Source organism: Lonchura striata, chromosome 3, assembly GCF_050655825.1.
Source record: "Lonchura striata isolate lonStrDom1 chromosome 3, ASM5065582v1, whole genome shotgun sequence".
NCBI classification, from domain to species: domain Eukaryota; kingdom Metazoa; phylum Chordata; class Aves; order Passeriformes; family Estrildidae; genus Lonchura; species Lonchura striata.
Genome location: NC_140705.1, coordinates 112,162,918 through 112,187,567, shown reverse-complemented (window position 1 = coordinate 112,187,567; position 24,650 = coordinate 112,162,918). Strand labels below are relative to the sequence as shown.

Genomic DNA, 24,650 nt, shown 5'->3' with positions numbered 1-24,650 from the left:
CTCTTCAGTTCTTGGTGTTACTGGGCTGGTCAGGAAATTAAAGCATTGGTACAGGAATTAAAGAGGTGAATATACAGGGAGAGGGGTCAAGGTTTGAGTGGCTTCCTCTTCCTTGGCACTGGAAAGCATGGATCACTGATCCAGCCCCAGATGCTGGGTAAGTGGCTGGCAATGGCTGGAAACATAAGAGAAAACAGCATTTTCTAGCAAGAAGCTGAGAAAATACCATAAAACCATTATTATTTTGGGTGATCCAAATATGTATTTCATAGAAGAATTTCCAAGTGAAGGAGAATTGCCTCCTTATAATTCATATATTTAAAATACTTGCAATCAAACAAAATTGGGAAACTTCAGAAAAGGTTAACGTTATAAGTCAACCACAAAAAAAAATCACAAATACACACACATACATCCATAAATAAAACATACTTAATGCTGTAAAAAGATGAAAAAAATATCCTTATCTAGCATAAAATTATTCTCATTAATCTATGGGAACAAAGTCAAATCATGAAAATGACTGGGGGATATATGAAATACATTCATGCCATATCACACACACCTGCTGACCAGAGACCCAGTCAGCCAAGTTCATGTGTTTTAATCATTTCCTTGGCTCTGATCCCACAGTGGAACTAAGAACAGACAGCTGTCAGCAGGAAAATGAGAGCTACACAGCCCAGCATGGCACAGCCACCACAGTTCCCTCCTGCTCAGGCAGGAAAAGCCTCTTCCTCAACAGGTTCCCTTACAAAATTGAGCCACATCCTAACATCTGGCTGAGCCTGCATCCTTTTCTGCTCTTTTCCAGCATCAGACTCACAGCTGGCTTTGCAGGACACTTGAATCCTGCAAAGGACCTCGGAGCAGGGCTGGAATCTCAAGGGAGTGGGTGGCAAAGAGGATTCAGCACGGAGCTCTGGGACCTGCAGAAGGCAAATCCAACCATCCCACTTTGGCTCCCAGTTTGCTCTTTGAGACCCCAATGTCATTCCTCTCGAGCCTTCCAAAACATCCTTCTTTTACTCTGAGTTCATCCTGGGCTCTCACATCACCAGCTTTTCCTTTTCACACTCTCTTCTTCCATTCTCTCCCTTGGGAAGACCAGAAGTGCTCCTTTCCCTCTCATCAGGTTCATTTAGCCCATCCAAAAGAGAGGAGATGACATCCTGCCCACATGTATAACACAGGGGATTTGTGTAGCTGCCCTACAGCTGCCCACTGCCCAAGATTTATATGAAATATAAATTTCATATAAATTAGCAAGATTTTTATGAAATATACTTAAAATAGATTGATACATATTGAAATAACATCCAGAAGATACTTTGGGATGCAATATCAAATAAGAAAACCTTGTCTCTATTAACATAAACTAATACACCTAATCTTTAAAACTTGTCCATTTATTTAGTAATAGTGTCCCACTACCCCTTCTCTTTTTTTTCTGCAGAGCAGCAGCAAATGCTTGTACAGTAAACCATAGTGGAAAAGCACTTCATGGACATCCCAGATCCCAGTGGAGACATCAACAGCAACAGACTGATTTAACATTAGATCATATTTGGTCAGAGAGAAAGTTAGTTTTGAAAGGAGGAAAAAAAGCAATCTCAGACAGGAACCGCTAGTATAGGCAGCTCAAATCTCTGTACTGCTATAGTTGACCAAAACATGCTTCAGAAAAATAACTTAATCACCCCCCATCTCAGTCACCCTGCTGCTACATGAAGATAACAATCCCTTCCATGGTCTCATCTGGGACACGATGATAGAGGCTTCTAAATGTTGCTATAATAAAGCAGAAAAATTGGGGAAAAAATATTCAGACAGCCCCATGTGAACATCTTGACTCGTGTCCATATTGTAACCTATTTTCCCCTATGAGAAGCCTTGGCACTCTGGCAGACCTTGTCTTCAAAACACAAACCTGGAAAGTCATCTATATATGAACTTCCAAATTGCAAAATTTATTGCTTAAAGAGGATCCATACTACACCTTCCTGGGATGTATCTTCCCAAACAAGCTCCACAGAAATTCCGCATTGCTGGCAGCAATATGGAATTCTGTTACACCAAGGTTTACTAGCCATAAAAATTTGGCAAAACAAACACAGACATCTCTATAATCAGATTTTTTTTTTTTCATCCCTGCTTGCTCTGGTTTCCTATGTAAAAGCAATTATAAGGTAGAAGTCTCAGTGATGATTTTACTGATCAGCTGGAGAAATTTAGATAAATTTGGCTTTTTACAGACTGCAGCTGTTGTTCTTTTTCAGAGCCTTAATGCAATTAATCATTCCAACGTGCTGGCTTAGGAATGCTACTCCAGTTTTCTTCTACCTTCTATCATTAATCCTAACAGTATGAATCCAATTGCAAACGTTTGTTTCTTCTGTAGCATCCCACTTTTCTCCCCTCTGATGGCTGCAGTGGTAGTGAGTTCTGATATGGAACCAGCTGCCATCTCTCTGCAGCCATCACATGCTTTCTGCAACAAACTGAAGATTTTTCCCAATTTTAGCCAAAAGGTTTCTGGGGTGAACAGCACCAAGGCAGGGCATCTAACTCACAGCAGACACGTTGGCCACAAGTTGTGAATAACCCACAATATAAGGGAAAGAGAGCAAATCCAAACCTGGCAATAAGAGTCATCCTCCCTCTCAAAACCCCCTCTCCCTCACCCCCAAAATCAGCAAAACCCAAGCAAAAAACAGCAGTAAAATTTCAAAGCTCAATTAGAAAAGAGTAGCAAATGAAATAAGAGTTTTAATGAACTTGTTCATAATTGAGGGTATTAAGGAGGAAAAAAATATCTGGTAAAAAGGCACTGCCTGATCCAAATTCAGCAATAATTCATTATTAAAGATGATATCTAATGCCCATCTAGACAAATCTATAAGAAACAAAAGCAAAGGCCCAACTCCTTCAAGAGAGTTTCCGTCACTATTTTATTTCATATTACGTGATTCATTATGGGGAGCACTATGGGTCACTGCATGGTTTCATTTCCATTTGAGAACTTAGGTTATTCTCAGTACTGCATTTCTTGATGTGGAGAAAATGGAGTTTGTTTTCTTTTCTGCAAAACCTGATATGCAACCAGTTTTTTACAAAATCTTCACAGATTTTTGTGTAATCAAGCCAAATATTTGTGGCTTTTCTAAAACACTAATCTAATATCCCCCAATCTTTAATCCAAATACATTAGCTAGAATTTTTATCTTCTCTAAGCAAAATTTGGGTCTTGAGTACAGGAATATCTTGAAGACTGTACTTTTACCCTCCAAGTCTTTCCAAATTTCCCCATGAGAGGAAGAAAAAGATTTAAATGATTTTTCAAATTTCAAAATTAAAGTCTAGATTTGGACTTGGAAAGAACTTCATTTAAAAATTTAAAAATAGATTTAAAAATAACTTTTTTGACTCATGTGATGGTTTCAGTTAGAAAACCAGGTGGAAACATCAATTAAGTGCAGTGGTTTGCGTTCACCAATCTGAGTTTCTTGGCCAACTCACCAATTAATGTGGTGGGTCTAATGCTGGCCAGTCACCAGTGCACTTGACAGAATTATTTACTCAATTTCTGCTGTGAGACAAGGGTTAGGAAGACAGCAAATCAAAGCTTTAAACGGTATAAAGAAGACTTTATTAGCAGAACTAAAAGAGAAATAATAAGAAATCAGAATAAACCTTCAGAACACTTCTCCTCCCCTCACTTCCTCTTTTCTTTCCCATTGACAATGTAAGAGACAAAACATGGGACTTTCAGTCAGTTTATCACCTCTAAAATAGTCTTTCTTCAGTTCTCTTAGGGAGAGAAATCTCTTTTGCCATACCATGGAGACTTCTCCACAAGAAACAGTTCTCTCAAGGCATTAATATCACAGCAAATCTGCTGCCAGGGAAAGGAAACTGTTTTCAAGGGTTCAAATCTTTGGCTAATGGGGCACACTTTTAAGGATGAGCTGTTCAAAAGCAAAGGTTCTCTTATCTATCTCCAAAATCATCTTCATCTCCAGGAACAAAGGTTCTTCTTCTTCCCTGGGGGCAAAGGGTCTTCACTTTTCTCTCCCTCTGTTCACACTTTTCATGGGATCACAGCTGTTCCAACATCTGTTTGCTTCAGCACAGGTGCCTTTGCTCATATTTATGGTTTGAATGCTCTATCCCCCATGCTTTTCGTGAATTACAGGCAATATTTTAGTATATCACCATGGCTTTATAAAAGATTATAAAAGTTATAAAAATGTTTATAAAAGAGTTTCAGCCCAAGACTAAGGCATCTCCTCATTCTCCTCCCATCTGGGGTTTGCTTCCTTCTTCACCGACCTTAGAGTTTCCCCATGTTATTTTCCTTAATGTGTCTCCACCCTTTCCTTTTTCTCTCCCCCCAGAGAGGATTGATATCTGCAAGTTTCATCTGTGCACTGAAAGAGTCTTCTTCCCAAGAAGAAGAAACACAGACACACCTAAAAAAAGGCTGTTCTAAGGTGCTCCTGGCCCAGGCAAATGCAGAAGGAAAAGGAAATTTCATTGGAAAGTCTGACATTTTTTGAGCAGTTGTGAAAGCAGAAATTCAGATAGTCTGGATCATATAGAAATAAAAATTAATTAGGTGAGCAGGAGCACAGGAAAGAAAACTGTTAGCACTAGGGATATGAAGAAAAATGCTCCAGCATTAGTAGAACCTGGCATGAGAAGTCCGCCATCCTCCCTATTTAATCCAGCTGAAACAGAGCAGCAGGTGGGTGAACTTCAGAGTGCTCAACACAGAGCACTGAAGTTTTTCAGGATTCTCCTTCACCTTCTTCTGCCTTTGATGATCCTTGTAGGTCCCTTACAACTCAGGATATTCTCTGATTTTATGAATGAGTCAATCAATTCCAGGAAACCTAGATTCAATATCGTTTTAAATATTTAACTCCACATGTTCTCATGGATTTCATTTTTAGACTACTGATGCTATTAGCATCAGCTAATTTATTCTCCAAGTAATAATAATAAAAGATAAATAAATATCTGTGAGCAATAGAATGTGTGAAATCTGACTTCCTCTGGGTTTATCATGGTCAGACATTGTAAACACAGTGAATTTAATGGGAAGAAATTATGTTTGACTCAATTCAGAAGGCTGAATTATTTCTTTATTATAATGTTAAAATATATTAATGTTATATAAAAGCAGGATATTAAAACTACATACTATTTTTTCCAACTTTATCTCTAACTTTAACACAACTTGTGAACTTCTCTTGAGAGTTTAGACACAGGTGGGTTGGATTGGCCATCAGGCTCAAACAATCCTCACTAGAATCTAACTAAGCTCTCTAAACAAATTCTACATAAGAAAAACGAAAAAAAATAGAAATTGTTTTCTCTTTCATTTCTCTCTGTGCACCTCTGTGAAAAATCTTAAAATGAAGAGAAATGTGCTTGCCACAGTCAGATTCCATCATGCTTTGACATACACATGCTCTGATAAAAGTTCCTTCCAGTTTGGGGTATTATTAAAGGTTCTTTCATGTGGAGCCTCTGGGATTTCACACAGAGTGAGCTGAAATCACAGATTTTTCCCCAGAGGAGACACATATAAGGTCTCTCTCCTCTACCTCACTGCCTATCTTTTACAAGGCATGTTGGAATAATGTAGCTTCAAGACATTTAACTGCAATTACCTACTAGGCTTTTAATTGGAGGACAGAAAAAGGTACATGTCCTGAGACAGCTAGTGTTGGGTTTTCAAGCCGGGACCAAGCTGTACTCAGAGGCTGGCACATTTCAGCTTGCCTTTCCTGAAGGGACACTGAGCATGACCATAAACTGGTTTGGATCAGAGACCACATGGCTTCACCCACTGCACTCCACTGACACCGAGACAGACCCTGGGGAAACCACGAGTCCTGTGAAAACAGTCCAGAGTAAACTGTGTTTGCTCAGTCCTCCATCAGCTGAAATATCTCACTCCCACCACAAAGGCTGCAGCAAGTGCACACACACACAGGGTCACGGCCCAGCTCACAGCTGGCAAGCTATTGCTCTCTGCTTCTGCTCAAAAGCCAGCCTTGCCTTTGACAACAAAGGCTGCAGCTTCACTGAAATCCATCAATGGGACTCCTGCCCAGGCAAGGACTGCAGACTCGCTCTGTGCCCTGTAGGTGAGTGATCCTACACCAGCTCCCTTCCAGCATTCCTCTTTTCAAGGCACACGAGTATGAAATGTCAAAACAAACCCTTGCAGCTGCTTTCTTCATGTCTCCACTGCAGTGGCAGGGAGTGCCTTTTCAGCTCTGTGCTGCTCTAAAAGCACTTCAGAAGGAGGCCAAAAGCAACTTTTACATGCAATTTGTTCATTCCAAATGTGCTTAGTGGCATTATCCAGTCACCAGCTGAGGAGGTGCAGAGACTGTCAGACTGTGCCTTCTAAGTAGGATATCTTTCCCCCATGTGCTCTTATCCTACATTCCATGTGCTATTTTTCCTTTTAATTAGCGTGAAATATTTGCAATGCTCGTTATTTAAACATCTGTAGCTACAGGTTGGAGTTAAGTTAGACAATGGTTACATGTCCAAAGGAAAGGACTGATCATTGCATGCAAGAATTCAGCAATAGAGAAAAGCTCTAGCAGTAGGATTGTATGTCACTTACACCTTGTTTATGTCACCATATAAACAATAAAGGGCCAAATAAAGGGCCAAAACATAAATGCCAATAGAATAGGAATCAGTCACATGAAGTTCAAGACAGATTCTCAAATGATGGATGGTGCCACTGGGACATTCTGAGGATAATGATTTCTCCAAATTTTACCCTACGTATCCTCAGAAAAAAGAAAATCCAACTACTGAACAACAGTAGACTTTTAAAGTAATAGAGATTATATTAGACTTTAATCCTGAACTTAATTTTTGGTTTCAGAACTCACTCAAAACATTAAGAATAAAACATTGAGGGAGACAGAAGAAGGAATCTCGACCTCAATCAGCACCAAAGCCAATACTAACCAAGGATCTTCACAACATTGCCAAAACAAACCTTTCTGTGGCCAGAGAAGAAAGTAATCAAGCATAGTTGATACATGTGATAACCTCCCCAAACAACAGCACAAAAATGCGGTGCTAAGGGTATTTTTATTCACAGATGCAGGGTAATTGAAATATGCAACCTCTGCTGGGTAGCAACTGGGAAGTGTTCATCCAAAGGACTGTCTAAAACTAGATAAATGCAATAAGCTACAAAGTTTTCTTCACTGAGGCCTGTCCTTGTACTACCAACATCCTGAGTTTATTCTTCCTGTCTAAACTAGTTCTGACCATCCAGACAGGGTGCAAAGTACTGCATGAGCTAGACAAATCCAAACACAAATAAAAAGAAGCTACTCACCAGAGTAGAAATATTTTGAATACAGCTCAGGATTTATGTCCTTAAATCATTAGATAAGTTGTTTGTAAACACGGAACACTTGAAATTATCAGGACCAGCTAAGAAATAGGAAGGGATTAAATCAAATAATTTACCAGACAAAAATAAATTGATTGAACAGCTCTGATAATGGCAAAGATGATCTTTGCCCCGTCTCAAGTAGATTTGATTTTTCAACTCTAAATAAAAACTGCTTCAGTTTTAGCAGATATGAAGGAGAAGCACAAAGTCTGTAAACTTATCATAATTAGTTGTTTCTGACTCACTCATTTCTAGAAAGACAGTAGACCTGTGCCCATGTATACAGCTACACAGCCAATGGAGCAATGATTTTCTGCCTGGGATAGGGTGGGATTTATCTTGTTAGCATATGGAGATTGCTATGGGGAGAACTTGACTCAGCATGAATGAAAACCACTGCAGCTCACTGTATTTAAAAACTACCTTTCAGTTGCTAAATTAATGAATAAATAGTTCAATGATGTATCTGCCAACAGCTCAGTGCAGCTTGATTCTTACCATCAACTTGTCTTCACCAGGCAGGATCTCTTTCTGTAAACAAAGGCAGGAAAGAGGAGAAGAACCTACTAGGAAAATAGTTTCCTGCTTTCTTGGTCATGAAATATGTGCCTGGAAATCACATTTTGTCTATTTCAAACCCTCTTAGGGTTAATGCATTGTTTGTTCCCCAAAGATATGTGAATACACCTCAGCCAGCACGTGAGATATTCATTTGAGCATCCTCCATTCAAGACCTGCTGAAGTTCCTTGCACACTATGGTCATATAGGTAGGCTAGGTGCAGATCCTGAATTAATTACTTAATTGTGGGTTTCACATTTAGTTTTAATTTCTGACAGAAAAGACAGCAAGGAAAGTCAAACTCTTTTTTTATGCGAGTAAGTTTTTTTTTAAGTGAGTAAAACTCTTTTTTATGTGAGAAAACACCTTTTTTTTTTTTTTTTTTTTGTGAGAACAGTGAACCTCTACCTACTAAGTACAACAGAAAATATCCAAAAACAGTAAGGAACAAAGGGCACAACACTGTGACTAGTTCTAATGCTATTCTAGAGATGGACTAAACATATAGGACTGCAGTAGGTCTACAAAGAAACATGGACGTAAAGCACACAGTTATGCTTTTTATGTTTCTGAGGACTCTAAAAGATAGTAATGCATGCAAATTAGATTCTTTCCTCTTTTTTTAGATTAAAAAAACTACCAACAAATCTACCCCATTTCTATTGAAAGCCATCATGTTTCTCTCTCTCTCATTCATTGTCCCTTTACAAAAGCACATAGAATACACAGGTCTGGAGGTGGGTTGAAAAGCTTTCTGAATTGAGAGTCTAGTTTAAATTTCTCCTTTTCACCAACGCTCATATTTAGCGAGATGACATCAAGCAGAAGGAGATGGGCCACATCTGAGCAATGCTCAAGGTTAAATGCATACTTCAGAGGCCTACACCCAAAGGAAGGAAAAAAGGAAAACAAGGTAAAGGAAACAGACCTTGTGAGAGCTCAGAAGTAACCAGAAAGGAGGTGAGGGTATGCAGACACTTTAATGCAGTGTAGGTTGGCACTGCAAAGCCATGTCCTGTATCAGCACAGTCTGCCTTGATTTAAAAGCAGGCAATGTTCACATTGCTGGAGCAGAAAACATTCTTTTTCATGGGAAAAGTGATTGTTGATGCTGGCAATTGACTGAGGCTTACAGCCAAGGGTTTAACATGGCAGCATTCTTTTGCCTTAAGTGGATTCTTGGACCCCTACTCTGTTGCAAAAGAGGTCCGTGTGGAATATGTGCTCTACAGCCTAAAAATTGAGCTCTCCTCCCTCCTCTATCACAGACAGTACCACAGACTCTTGCTTAGCTGGTCTACTAGCTGGGCTACAGCTTGGGCCCCTATTAGAATTTGATCACCTGAAATGAAAGTGTTAACAAAACACAAGCCTTTCTTCCAAGTATGTGTTATCTTTTTGCAAAGCGAATTCCTAGTTTTGAACTGGGTGTATTACAGAGAAGGAAAAGGCCACTTGGCCTAATAAAACCCCCCTGTGGGGTTAGCTGGACACCACCTCCTTCAATTCCCCCCCTTTCTGTAGAAATAAAATACATCTCCTTTCCTCCTGAGCTCATTTATAAAACCTTGACTTAAGGAGCAAACTTGGCAACATGTTCCATGTGTGTTATTCTAGGAGCATGCAGGCAATGGGCCAAACACAGAGCTTGTGTGATGGGCACAATCCTCCTCCCTGCCTGCTAAAGGAGTTGTACCCCTTTTGCCTGGCTTTAATTTGCTCCAGCTTGCCCATGGTTACAGAAGAGGGCTGGGGATGAGGGAAGCTGAGTTGCATTCCCAGCTCTGCCAGAGATTTGCCACAAAACCTAAGGGAAAACAACCTCTTGGCTTTGTTCTGCCTCAGTTTACACAAGGCTCTAAGCTACTCATCTCCTCCAAGGGAGCTCTGTGAAGCTGAATTAATAATGGCAACAGCTAAGCCCTCCAGATGACAGGCAAGAAATACCAAATATATTGTAAGCAAAGGGGCAGTGTAAAAATCAGGGCAGCGACATGAAAAACTCTGCCTGGCAGAGACTTATTAGAAAGGGAGGATATTTGAAATCAGATTAAGTTCTGGACCAAATTGTGCAGACTCAACTTTTACAAGTACAAACTGTTTCAATGAAATCCAGGAGAATACTAACATGTATAATATGCCTATGCATGAAGGTGCTTACAGGGGCAGGCTCTGCATGACTGCTCCTGACCTCCTAGAGTGCAATTACAGAAATCAAATTGGTAGAATCAGATCCTGAAAAGAAAACTGGCTAGCAGTGTTTACTAGTAGCTTTTTGGTCTTCTGATTAATGCAGAAAGCAGAGCAGCTAAAAACTCTACTGCCAGGAATTTCAGAATCTGACAGGACTGATCATTTCCCCCAGCTTGTCAATTCAGATGATGCTCTCTAAAAAAGAATTTTATGCAGAAAAGTGAGACTGGTTTGACACTGGAGTTATACTGTTGCTGAAAAAGGAGCGGGATGTGATATGAGACATCTCAGATGTGCCCACCAAGAGAGGAGCAACTGTGCCAAGCTGCTCCCTCCTGGTGACCCCACTGTTGGACAGTCCTGTGGTCACCTTTGCCAGAGCCACCAATGACACATGCCTTTGCCTTGAAACACCTAAAAATCATCACTGTGGCTGAACATCCTCACCTTGGACAGGGGGTGAGGCCCCAACTCTCATACCTCACAGATAGTTAAAAGCATAGGGGGAAAAAAAGCTGAGGAGTTTTGCCCAGCTACAAATTTGCTGGTTAGCACACCCCCCCACCCCATAAGAGAAAGAATGCTTGCCCAGGTCCAGCACTGCTTTGCACACTGTTTTCTCCTTTGCAGAGGGAGCACATCCATCATTCCTGCTTGCTTTGGCAGCACCCTGCCTCACGTGCTGGGATTACTCTTGTCTAACTTGCAGCACTGGCAAGGAGTAAAATGGTGTTTGGACAACACCATCCCACTCACCATCGCGTTCACTCACAGTGTGGTGAAGTCAAACCCATTGTGAACAGACTAAAAGTCATTTCAACTGTCAGCAGGAGGATTTACACAACTTGCTTTTTTCACTCAAATAGTGACTGCAGGGTAAAAACAGCTGTTCAGCCAGTAGCAGCGTTAGCTCTTTCAAAACAGAGCAAGATGGGGGAAAGGAGGACTAAAGAAAAATAAGTCCTATAAGGCATTTCTTTTAGGCGAAGCCAAATAGATATTTACTGTAAATCCAGGAGACCAGCTCCCCCATTTTTTTTTCTTGCACTCCTCCTCTCCCAGAACTCCATCCCCACAGGTGGCAGATCCTGGATCCTGCACACCTCCAGCAGCTGAGGCAGCCCATCACTGGCAGTCTCAGACTGCCCTCTACAGCCTACTCAGCCACCCAGCCGATCTTCCAGCTCAAGACCTGCCAAATCTGTCAGAACTTGTGACATATTAAAGATACCAGTGTGTCACATGTCAGGCAGATAAGCCAGCAATGCTGAGCCACCCACTCAGGGAAAAGGATGGCTCAGATAGGGTCTCCCCACAAGGACTTCTCCAGTACAAGGGATGATTTTGTCATCATTATTCATTACTATTTCTTCCAATGGCAGATTCCTCCTTTATCCTTAGAAAAGCTGAGGAAAAGAGCATAGATCACAGCTGACCTCAGCAAAGAGAAATGCCCTGAGAAGAAATAAGTCACCTCCTCATCCTTCACTCCCAAACCTGCACCCCTCAGACATGTCTTTTCCCTACCTGCCTTGGACACAAGCACAGCTCATATTTTTCAAGCAAGTGTTTCTTCTGTCCCTGATTACACACCCAGATACCTTCAGGATAAACTTGGTGTTTAAGAGATGTTTGCCTTGACCTTTAACATGCATGGCTTTGAAAAGTTATTACCATGTCCCCTGATATTTGCTCCCCATGCTTGCTTTCTGCACTATCAGGTTATTGCTAGGTAGCACAGAGGGATGGTGGCAGATAAAAGAGGAAAGATGCCTGAAAATTTTTCATTTTTAAGAAGGGGAAAAGATCAGGCAGCAAAATGTCCCCTAATTGGCACTCATGGAAATTTAGTGAGAAGAAAATCCTGTAAAACCAAGCACAAATACCACAGGCCATAAGCAAAAGGAAAAGAAAAATCAGCTGACACATGTGTGTGCATTTATGTGTGTATAAATATACACACCCTGTCTTCATTAAACTCAGATAAAGTTTGTACACCTTCCCCATCGTGGTTGGCAAGGGCTCACGTCCCAGAAGAATGACTTTAATCTCATTTCAGACTCAATAATATAGTGCCAGATGTTCTTGGAAATCTATTTTGTCCCTGTACATTGTGCAATTAACCTTTCAGTTTCCCAGAGATCAAATTAGAGCTGTGGAAATGCTTCCAAAGCCCTCTCTTAACGAGAGAAGCATGGGGTGTCTGAACCAACTACTGAGGCATTTTCCCAGCCCTCTGCTCCTTTGGACATGCCAGGAAGGATGTTAGGTCAGCTGAGATGCCATTGTTGCACTTGCAGGGGGAAAAATATAAATAGTCCAGGCAAAAAGCATTTTATCAAGTTTCTGAGGTCAGAGCTTGAGAATAAGAAACACAACTTAAAGGATTACAGAGATTTCCTACAAATTTCCTTTGATTACAGAAATTTCCTACAAATTACGGACATATTTTCCCAGAAATGGAAAACGCAGCATTTCACCCAGAAACAAAGAAGCTGGTAAGCCCCTGGCCAAAAAAATTGACAACTGATCCAACAAACAGATTTCTCTGCGCAAATCTCTGCTGATACCATGTCAGAGATGTGACAGTGTGGGACTGGTCCTGGGTGCCTAAGCTGGGACAAAACATTTGTCACATCTGTGGGCAGAGATTCAGCTTCTTACCTTTTTACCAGTTATCTCAGTATCCATTCAGAGTCTGAGTGGACTTTGGGCTAGCTGAATTTTTGATTCAGCTTTGATTGAAGTTTTGATTTTTGTTTTACCCAGGCCTTTTTTAACTCTAGAATCACTTTTTGCATCCTTTTCGAGCATGAAGTTACAAGAAGGAAGCTGCCAGAAATCATAAATGTAAATGGGTTCAAAATTAAATAAAACAATTTTTCCTACAGTGCCCAGAAGCCAACATTGAACCTGAGATAGGAGAGATTTGCAAGCCCCCTAACAAGTACTTCTTAGGCAACCCAATGCTTTTAATCTCTCCATCATCTCCTTAATTCCATCCTCTTGCATTTGCAGCCAAACACAGGAAAAGCTAGAAAGCAAACAGAAAAGTAGCAGTAGCTCAAGAGCACATAAAAGGTTGCCAGGTCTCAGGGTTTTATTTACTCGCTGGTACTGGCAGGATGTTATCCCTGTATCTTGAGACAAGGAAAAGTGTTTGTTTTTGCAAATATCTGTTGGTACTGAAATATTGACATAGCAGAACCTGTTTAAATTAAATACTCTTACTGTAGGACACATCAATAGAATATGATCTGTGCATTAAGCATAAAGAGAAAGCTTTAAATTCAGCTCAAACCCAAAGAGAATCAGACAAAATAAAAGCGTTTGAGTAGGAGAAAACTTTAACTTTTCAATTACAAAATGGCTTTCAGGCATGTGTGCTCCTATTTATTTATGAAGCTGCTACTATTGTTTTAATGTAAACAGGATTCCAAGTCCACTGGCAGCTAGAAGGGGCCAGTTGAAATGATTGGAAAGAAAGCTCCTTAGAAAAGTGCTGTTCTATTCATGGAAACAGTTCCTGCATCAAGACTGAAGTGCTATTGAAAAAATAAACAAATGTTTTTATTACAAGATGATAAAAGGGTTTGAAGAGAAAAGCTGGCCAGATATGAAAACAAACTTTCACATATAAGGGCTTTTGATACACGTGATTTACTCTGATGACAACAGGCCACGCTGGAAAGTGCTGAAAACTTATTAATATTATACAAAAGGCTTTTGTTTATCATTTGCTGGCCTGCATGGGAGTTGCAACAAGCAAGCAGCAACATTGCTGGTGTCCTGTCTTTAGAGCTGCATAACGAGGCAAGGCTTAGAAAATACTGCTGGAGTGAACCATTGAAATAACTCTTTCTTTCAAAGTCAAAGGAATAATGCTGCTAATGACACAAACACAGCTCAGAGGTTTGACGCTTTGAAGGTTCAGCTCATCAGCACCCAAGAGAGTCAATTTTAATTTCAGCCCCAGAGGAAACATTGCATTTCCCAGTTCAGAGCCCAGCTGTATTGATTTACTGCCTAATACACCTTTTCTCCCTCTCATGTGCCTGTGGCAGAATTTAGTATCAAGTAATTCTCGTTTGAGAACTCAGCTCAGCTTTAACTGGATGAGAATGGAGCCACAACATGAGCTTCTCGTGTCCAGACTGGAAACAGGATGTCTGTGCCTGCCCCACATATATCCCAACCTGAGGATGTCATGGGCCAAAATTCCAAGTGGGTACAAGAAAGAATGGTGCCTTGGTGGATGCCCTCCTAGCTCTGGCCTCAGGCTTGTGTTCATCCATGTCCTATAAATACAATTTGCAGGAAGAGATAACAGTTATGTTCCTATTTGGTCAAAAATAAACCCCACAACAGTAGTTTCTAGAATCAAGTTTGCATTTTGATGACTGAAAAATACAATTAATCATACTCTACAAACTGTTTCACTCCTGTGGGAGAATGACACCAGCTTAGACACTGCAGTGCTCGCTGCAAAACTTAGAGCCACTTGAAATTAATCTCCTTTCCTATTTGATAAAGCACTCAATGGGAAGCCTTCTGTCAGCTAGAGCATTGGTGACAAAGTACAGCTTTACTTCCCTGCACCTTTCCCAGAAGGAGAGTATTCAACCAAGCATTGGAAATCTTCAGACTGGTGCCCACACTGCTTATGGTCAGACCAGTAGGAAGGATCTTCACTGTCCCTCTTTTTTTTTGTCTGTTAAAGAGGATCCCCAGTTTAGGGCTTTTAGAGCACTTTCCTGAGCTGGAAGTGTTACAATGCTTAGTCACTGAGTATTAGTAACAGCAACAATTTAGTGACAAATTATTTCTTTTCCTGACAGATAAAGATGTGTGCAAAGCTTTAAAGGGAGGGGGGGAAAAAACCCCAGCAAGTAAAAACAATCTTCAAAAAGTCACAATTTTCATTAAAAGCTTTGTGTTCCTTTTTTTTTTTTTTCAGCAAATCTTTAAAAAGTATGCCTAATACAAAACATCAGCTCTCTTGGCCAGACTTCTGGGGGTTTTGTCACCTAATTCTACCACAGGCATCAGCAAGATCACCAGCTGAAGCTGGTGAACCTCCCAGATAAAGCACTGGAACCCCGGGTAGGCACCTGGCTGGGGCCACCCTACCAGCCAGCACCATCCAAGCCACCACCCAGGAGCTTGGATCCACACCTCAGGAGCAGCCAAGACACCTACAGGGTGAAAACTGAGCAGTTCTTGTTCAAACAAGAGCTAAGACACAGCAAAACACCAGCAGGCTCTCACAAAGCATTTCTGTTCACAGCCCATAAAATTATGCTGATCAGTGACTAATGGGAGATTCTTTGTTAAATGTGATAAATATGTCAACTTTTAAGAAAATTGCAACCATTTCAAAAGGAGAAAAAAAGAGAATAAAGTATTGAAAAATAAGGAAAACAGCCATATTCTGTGCAAGATCTGAAATAATGCTGTGTCTCTGGCCACTGCTGCATCCTCTCATGCAAGAGGCCAAAGTGGCTCAGGACAGGGGTCTCCTACCCAAAACTGCCCTGTCAAGGGAGCCATGTGTGTCTTCCAGCTGGCACAGACATCCTAATAAGGTGAGAGGGGCATATTCAGACTCTGCCATGAAGGTGCTGGGGCTAATTAACTGAATATGCAGAGCTATGAATAACATGGGAATGATTATCCAGAAATGCCATGGCCCTAAGAGTGGGTAGATGGTTCAGGAGAGCTGAGATACTTTCAATAAGGGTGGGACCCAACATTTGCTGCTATTTAACAGGACAGCTAAAGGAAAGCCTCCATTAGTAAATAAAATGCAGGCAAGTTTAATTACAAGATTTCCCCATCTGCTTGAGAAATACATATTTGTACAAGGATCCAGGACACCTGACTGGCTCCTCCTATGCTAGGATTGTCTCAGCATATTATTGTGGTTATCAAAATATTAAAAAATGAACAAATACTGTCAAGTTGATAGACTCCTTGAACTAAGAAATTAGTTCTTTTGAGAAATCCCAGCCTGAAGAGGTCAGATCCAGCACAGGCAGTGTATACAATGGAGATAATATTTGCAGATACATTCACAGTACAACAGGAAAGCCCCATGATCTTTCTCCTTACACAGGAAATTATTAAAATGTGGAACAAATTAGTTCTATGTAAATTATGTAAAACTTTAAAGAATAGTCTAGAGGGGGGAAAAAAAAGGAGGAAAAGGAACACCCATTTGCACATGCTTCAGTCCTGGGGCCACTGAAGCAACATGAAGTTTTATCCCTCTGAAAGGGATGGGCCATCCCGTGCCACAGATGCTGCTGGTAGAAAAGTTTCAAACACTGCTGCTAAACTTACCAAGATCAAGCTTCTAGACCTATACATCTTAGAGGTGCTATCTGTCCTTAATTAACAATTAAGAATTATAGCTAACAATTTCACTCCATGAATTACACCTCTTTTTTAGCTGTCCACAGATGGATTACACATTGAGGCATCACTCAACATTACAATTATTTATATCCTGGTAATTCAAACACCAGGAATACGATTATTTATATCCTGGTAATTCAAACACCAGGAATACAATTATTTATATCCTGGTAATTCAAACAGTTTCCATCAAGATCCCTGACTGCAGCTGGTTAATAGTACATCTCTGTAAGTGTTTGACATTGGAATTCTGACCAATTTTGACTGGATGCAAAGACTCAGATTAAAAATCTGAAGATTTCTCCCTTTCAACAACTTCTGATATTCTTTTAGATTTGCTCTTTCTGGGACTATTTGGCTAAATTCATTTCCTGGTAGGAGCAATCATCTGAATGATTATAAAAGGGACACAAACTAATGTAATTTGAGAATTCAGATAAATATCTGTAGATTTTTTTAATCTGAATTTATGAGATTCCTAAGAATGTTAGTAATTTGCCTTTGTTTTATTATGAAGGTCTGACATCTCAGAGGAAAAGGAAATAGGGAACAGAATATTTGCATCAACTACCTCCAATAAACTAGCAAACTCAGCTGGTATTTTATCAACTTTCTGGTGACAGTTTTGTCTTTGTTTTTGGCAATGTCATGTAAAAATAAACTGTAATTTCATAAAGAATGAACAAAAGTACAGTCTGCTCTTGGATGTCCACAGATGAAGTCTCTGGGGAGGGGCCATGAGAGTAGAGGTGCTGTAGGGAGTTCCTCAGGAGCTGAAATCAGTCTGGAAGCAATCTTTGTGCTCACTCATAGCCAGGCTATGCAAATTTACCAGCTCAGGCCAATCATACAGGACCCTCTGCATTTTGCCTTGATGATGCTCCTTTCCACAGTTACAGCACTGGTGAGGGCACAGCTGGAGTGCTGTGCCCAGTTCTGGCCCCTCAGTTTGGGAAGGACATTGAGACCCTTGAGCACATCCAGAGGAGGCAACAAGGCTGGAGAGGGGCTGGGAACACAAACCCTGTGAGGAACTGAGGGAGTTGGGGTTGTTTATCCTGGAGAAGAGGAGGCTCAGAGGTGACCTCATTGCTCTCTACAGCTCCTGAAGGGAGGTTGCACAGGTGGGGTTGGTCTCTTCCATTGGGCAGCACTGACAGAACAAGAGGACAGACATAGCCTCAAGCTACGTCAGGGAAGGTTTAGGTTGGATATTAGGAAAAAAATTTCACTGAAAGAATAATAAAATACTGGAATTGTCTTCCTAGGGAGGTGGTGGAATCACCATCTCTGGATATGTTTCAAAAGAGACCGGACTTGGCACTTGGTGCTATAGTCTAGTTGTGGTGTTAGGGCATAGGTTGGACTTGATGATCTTAGAGGTCTCTTCCAACCTCATTATTCCGTGATTAGTGCCCTAAATAAGTGCTGATAGTTGAAGCTGCAGATGTATATTGCATAGGGCAGTTTTTCTTGATGCAGGTTGTGTCAGCCCTTTCCTGCCCACTGCTCCCATGAACCAGGAATTGAGCAGTTTGCTGAAACTGCTCAACAGTTTCAAACAACCAGTTTGCTGAAAATGTCATACGTTGCTTGAATTTACAAACAAAGAAACTAACTATAGAGATTCAAACCATGCTGCCAAAAGCATCCTAGACCAGAGCCCTGAGGACAAACCCAAAAGAAGACCATGATATTGTTTTTGTTACTCATGGTAGGAAAACCCTGCCTAGGCTCCAGCTGCACAAGCCAGCACAGTCTCTTCAGACATGACCTGAGTGCATTGTAAGGCCCAGAAGAAAAACTGGCTCAAACAGGAGCACAGTTGAGGTCAGCTGAGTTTTGTCTGCCATAAAAGTCATGAATCTGACCTTTCAATATGCTCTATGCTAAAAGTAGAAGTCTCAAAGCCCAACCTTTTACAACTTCCTATTCCTTTCCAAAGAGCATCTTGAATATTTTTGTTACTCTTCCTTTATACTTCTCCTGGGATGTCAGTTTACCAACTTCTCATCCATTTCCTGAATAAGAGCATTCACTTCTTTAATTAGAGAAATTCAGTTTCTTATTCTCAGCAAAACACAAACAGCCACACATTCAGGAAAACAAAATTTTTTTTGCTTTAAGCATAAATCCAGTAGATTTTGTTCTGACCTGAAACAGCACTACTCTTCCCATTGTTTCTACTTCAGCTAGTACCTGAGCTCAATAATCTCAGAAAGAAACCAGAGCCCAGATACTCACTCTGTAAATTTGTATAATTGCAACAATATTGCATAAGCATTATCAATCCATGGTGCCTGAAAAGTGGCCTTATGACCAAGACATTTTGACAGTTCAGACTCAACACAGTTTATGTAGAACTATGTGGTCAAGAATTATCAGCTCTATTAGGAAATACATAACACAAAAATTTGTGTTACCACCAAATTAAAAGAGTGACAATTAAATCTCCTTTCCCTGTAAGATTATATAAATCAAAAGCAACGCCCAGACTTCCCATCAAAACCCACTGTTACTATAAGCTCACATTTCAAGTAATGATTGCAGAACAGCAATCTCCTTCAACTTAAAAACACACAAAGTGTTGAATATTCACTCTCTGAAAATAAACAAGGCCACTTAAGAAGGGCCTTGAAAGCTGAGCTACAGTCATTGCTGAAAACATAGGCCATTATATTTAGCAAAATGTTAGGAAAGTTCCTTTTCAAAAAGGACAATCTTATCTGTGCCTTAACAGTGGTGTAACCCTCACTTGAAATTTTAACCTGGCAGTAGCCAAGGGGAAGACATGAGCTTCAAGAAACTCCATCTTTCAGAGCTTGAACAACAGGCTGGACTTCTTGTGAGACTTCAGCTGCAAAGTGTTAACGATACCATCTTTGCATACGCCATTATTGTGACTTCAGACTACTCAATTAGCTCTTTATTTCCCCTTTTTGTTAATGGCATTACAGTATGATTAGTAACACAGACATCCCCACCGGCTGCACAGGTTCCACTTAATGCCACACGAAAATCAGAAAATTTGTAACAAAAAAATCTGGCAAAATGCCAGATTTCTACAGGGCATTAGTAACAAACTGGTGAAGCTCATTAAAAAAAAAAAAAAAAAAGAAGAGAGAAACCTATAACCATTAAAAGACCATTAAGCAGCATGTCATTTTGTAAAGCTAAATAGCCCACAGTAATCAAAAGCATATGAACCCCAGCTGGGTTACCCAGCAAATTGTTTCAATTTAAGGGAGAGAATCCATCAAGAAAGATTGTTCCTAGGATTGGGTTGATTTTTCTCCTTCAGTTGTTGGCTCTATGTCCCATTATAAATTACAGTGATTGATGCACCTTGCAGATAAAAGTGAAGAGTGACCAGAATAGCCAGAACATCTGCTCAGTGCAAGGCAGAGCTAATACAGAACCTCTGCAGAAAGTTGTCACTCGTGGTTATCCTGCTCCTGCCAGCCAGCTACACCACGAGCAACTTTGCCATTTGCTTCACCACCTCAGTTGTACAAGGGCTGTGAATTGGCTTTTCCCATCCTGCTGCCTGAGGAAAATGAGAGAAGTCCATTTCATCCCAGTTTGTTATAAAGGAATCATTCCCTAATGGGCTGTCAACCAAGGAAAACAAAACAACACTAAAACAAAACAGAGGATGAGTCTCTAGTGATTTTAACTATCATGCACCTCCTCTTCCAGTGAGGAGATGGAGCCATATTTTCCCTGAATATTTGGGCAATACCTGTAACTCTCTGCTTGGAGCAAAACAGCAGAGAAAGCAAAGGAATGCCATGACCTAGAGTTCCATGTTTGCCTACTCTGTACCTGACTTGCTTTGGTGTCTGTGTGTGTTTCAAAAACCGGTCCCAGGGTCTCAATTCAGTAAGGCCTGAAAGCAGGCACCTAGACACAGCACATTCCACTGAGATTGCTGATGTGCTTAGTGCAATATCATCTAATAGCTTGCTGAAGTGGGACTGCAAGGTCTTTCTGCTTTGAACCACATAACATAACTTCTTGCAACATCTTTTAAAGCCAGGTGATTAACCAAACAAGAAGACAGACATCTATAAAATTACACAGTTCTGACACACTTCCATCTTCACAGGAGCAAAGTGAAAAAACACTCAAGTTTTTTCTCAGCATTTTTAACATAGATGATTTTTCAAAGCACCTCATTCTACATTGTTATGGGGTACAGGGTGATTAAAAGCTTCATTGAATTGAAAACTCCAGTTGACCTGGCTGATAATAGCACATGACATCTTTATATGGAGAAATGCGATTCAGACCTTTGATCTATCCCAGGAACACAGATTTCTAACTGTCCTGAAGAGGCAGCAGTTTTGGAAATTGTTATTTTATGGAAAGTTACCTGTCTTGGGGTGATTTATAATATTGTACATCCCATATTCAGCTGTGCCCTAACAGTTATTGTATCCTCAAGGCCCTGCATCCAGGGACCTTGGTGAGTAGGGTTACTTTGCAGCACCTCACCCAGGTTTTTTCAAGGCTTTTCCCAGCACCATATTTGTGTCACTGGCTGCTTGGCCTTTTTTCTCTCCTTTTTTGTTTTCTTTTTTGGGGTTTTATTTTTTCCCCTTGGCTCAGAAGAGCTGTGCCTTGCCGTGGGGAAGCTCTTCACCTCCTGCTGGAGCTGGTCCTTGAGGCTCCTGCCTTCCCCAGGGTCTGGCACCACCTTGTCACCATGCCTTGCAAAGCCCAGCAGGCCCTGATCAGAACAGGTATTTTGGCCCTGTCTGTTATTTCAGTGGCATGGTAAGGGCTAGCAGTTTGATATCCAGCAGTTATCCACTTTTTCCCCTGCCTGTTGGCATTCTTGTTCTTAATAAACCATTGATTTTGTCACTTTCACCTATTCGCATTTGTTTATTATTGGTGGAACCCTTAGAGGAGATGATTCATTCCAGCATGTTCTCCTTTAATTGTCCTGATCCAAGACAACCACAAAAAGTTTAAAGCCAAAACTCCAGCCTCTCCATTCCAGAGAGTCATGGCCACCTTGCAAATATTTACAAGAGATTTTTTAGGGCGTCTAAAGGTCCTGCAGTCATCCAGTGGCTGAAATGCATCATCTCCATCAAAGATGAAGCTGAGGATTTGCAAACCTGCTGCTTCTTGGTAAAGAAGCATGTGCAGCCCTTTGTTTAAAGTGTGTTTAATTTCACTAGACATCTCCATCATACTGGACAGTTAAAGTTCTACTGCTGAAGAAGACCTTTAGATGGTACATGGCTTAACTAGCAATACTAAAGCATAGCACTAAATCATCCAAGTGCTTAAAATTTTTCAGTGCACTTCCCATTGCAAGTAACAGAACCAAATGGAAAAATCAGATAACATCATAAGTTAGATATTTGAATTGCATCTGTTTCAACTGCTGGATGAGACGACTTTAAAGCATACAGAGATAGTGTTTCTCAAATAATGTGTTCATATTAATATTGTCTCATGTTTTAGAATTGACCAGATATAAAGCCACACAAGAGTTGCTCACTTTATTCTTTGTGGTCTGATAAAGACCTGACAGAACTTATTGGAATCCTGGATGCTGAGAATTTTAAACTTACTGTGTTTAAAGGTACTGACCCACAAGAGAAAATTGCATTTGACCTGAGGTCATGGAACAGGCTTTTAAAATTGATTAATAGCACTGCGATTACAGGTGTGTAGTTGGCTAGAAGTGTGTAATATCAGACGGTGGAAAACTTGGGATTTTAGAATATAGAAATAAATATGAAGCAAGATGGAGGTTTTAGGGCAGAGGCAGGTTGTCCTTCTTTACATTCTTCTTCATGGGTTTGGGTGATTTTTTGTGATTGGACTGAAAAGTCCACATTAAGGGCTTAGAAGGATCTGTTACTGGGCTAAAATCTAGGTGTCCTTTCTTGACTGGGTAGTTTAATTTTAAAAGCCCTTGTAACAAGAGTGAGTTAGCCATTTTGTGCTTTGTTAATGAAAAAGCTGCCAAACTCACAATAGTGAGACTAACATAGATAAGAAATAACAAACACCCGAGTCCAAACATGAAATACCATCTCAAGTGCCTTCAATCCTGACCTCGAGAAACTGATAAGAGCCAAAGCTTTTACTATTAAAAAAAAAACCAAAAGCACAGTTTAGAGGTGGTCATTTTTGATTAGATGTTTCTATCTCTCTATTAGAGTGGATAGAGGAGCGCCTACATCTGCTTTGTAAAGATGGCACAAAACTCTCTCACCAATGCCTTGAAACACCCATTCAATGCTTGAACAAAAACCCATTGTTAGAAACAACTCTGGCTTTGCTTTTTGTTTTATAAAATCAACCTCTGACAAAACAAATGGCCCCTTCAGCATCATTGCTGCTTTGTCCCCTGTGGATGACAGCCCTCACCACCAAAATAGCCCCCATTTCAACTCCCCAGTAACATCCATGGCTCCCTGCAGGCATCCTGCCCGCCAGGCAGGGAGAACACACATGGTCAGGAGGTTTCCCTTCATCCATTCAATCTTTCACCAAAATCCTGGAAGCCTCAATCAAAGTAAGGCTCTGCCCCTGTGTCAAATCACTACAGTAATATGTTCAAAAGTTATTTGTGAGGGACTTGGATGCAGACATAACTGCTCAGTTGTAAATCCTATTTTTTTAATAAAACAGAACAACAGAAGTAGCCTCTATTTTGGCCAACAGAATGTGAAGTTTTACAGTCTCTTTTATTAGCTATTGAGACAGACAGTAACTAAGATGTAAAATCTGCAATGAATGACACTGAACTGCTTAAAAGACTGTTATAGGAAGCACACACATTATGCATGCATACCTGAATAACCCAGATTTTTTTGCATCGGCCAGGTTGCAATGGGAATTTCATGACTATGGGTCCCTTTATAGTAACTTGACATGACATACTGACAGGCCAAAAAAAAAAAAAAAAAATTCAATAGGACAGGCACAAGTGCAGCAGGAATAACTACATGCAAAAATAAAGTGCGGTGGCCAACTGTTGGATAGCACAACTTCAGAGAGGCACTAGAGGACATGCCAATGCTCCTGGGGGGAAAAAGGAATACTTTCTATTGGGATTAAGTACACAGAAATATATATTTTAAGATATCTGAAACAGTCTTTCCATATCCATAGAGATCTTACACCTATAGCTAGATCTTATCTATAGCTGCATACTGGGTTCAGTTTTGAACCCCGAATCTAAAGGAAGCTGCCATTTACCTGGAGAGATGGGCACATATTTAGGATTATTTAGTCTAAAGTGCATTAAACTCAATGGAGATGGGAAAAGTCCATGGCAGGTTACGGTAAAGAAGAAATAATCATTTTTCATTGTATCTTTGGAGCCAGGAAACAACCTTATACTGCAGGAAGAGAATTCCAGGCTGGCACTGACAGTAATAATAACAGCAAATTGCAAGGGCAGAAAACCCCAGAAAGCTGCAGGGCAGCTGCTCCTGGAGATCCTTCAAGAAGAGGTCAGGTAGACCTGCCAGATGTCAGAGTTTTTGGCAACCCTGCTCTGAGGAAAGGAGACACAGACAATCTCCTGAACTGCTGCCTACCACTCCTTACCAGTTTAGCCTGCAATCATTCGGAGAAAATGAACACAGAAAACGATTTTGAAATATTCCTTCCTCTTTCTCCATAATATATCACATGAAGAGGCTTTCAATTTTAACCTGAGTGCTGACCAAAATTTAAGATTTTATTTGAACTGAACTGACTGTCATCCTCCTTCCCCAGGATGAAGCCAAGACAGTTTGTGACATAAAACAAAATCCACAGCCAAATTAGGCCTACAGCACATTCTAGATCTGCAAATGTGATGCAAGCCTATGCATAAATCACTCTGTTGGACTTGCAGGCGTTGGTATCTCTGCAAGACTGGGGACATGATTTCTGCTTCCTCTAACAGCACACAAATGGGTTCCCCAAGCTCATTTGAATTCTGTACATAATCAGGATGTAGCCCACAGCTCCTTTGATTTGTGAGTTTTATGTTCCATAGTTGAATTTGTCCCTAG

General features: G+C 40.6%; 1 protein-coding gene across 2 annotated transcripts in view; it reads right to left on the bottom strand.

Moving 5' to 3' along the window:
* Positions 1–24,650, bottom strand: part of LOC146768063 (uncharacterized) — a 518,279-nt gene that overhangs the window by 418,161 nt on the left and 75,468 nt on the right. For both annotated transcript variants that reach the window (XR_014954527.1, XM_085577230.1), the window contains exon 1: positions 8,933–24,650. This exon is cut by the window's right edge and continues 75,468 nt beyond it. The gene's annotated coding sequence lies outside the window, so the exon portion shown is untranslated. The remainder of the gene's footprint in view (positions 1–8,932) is intronic.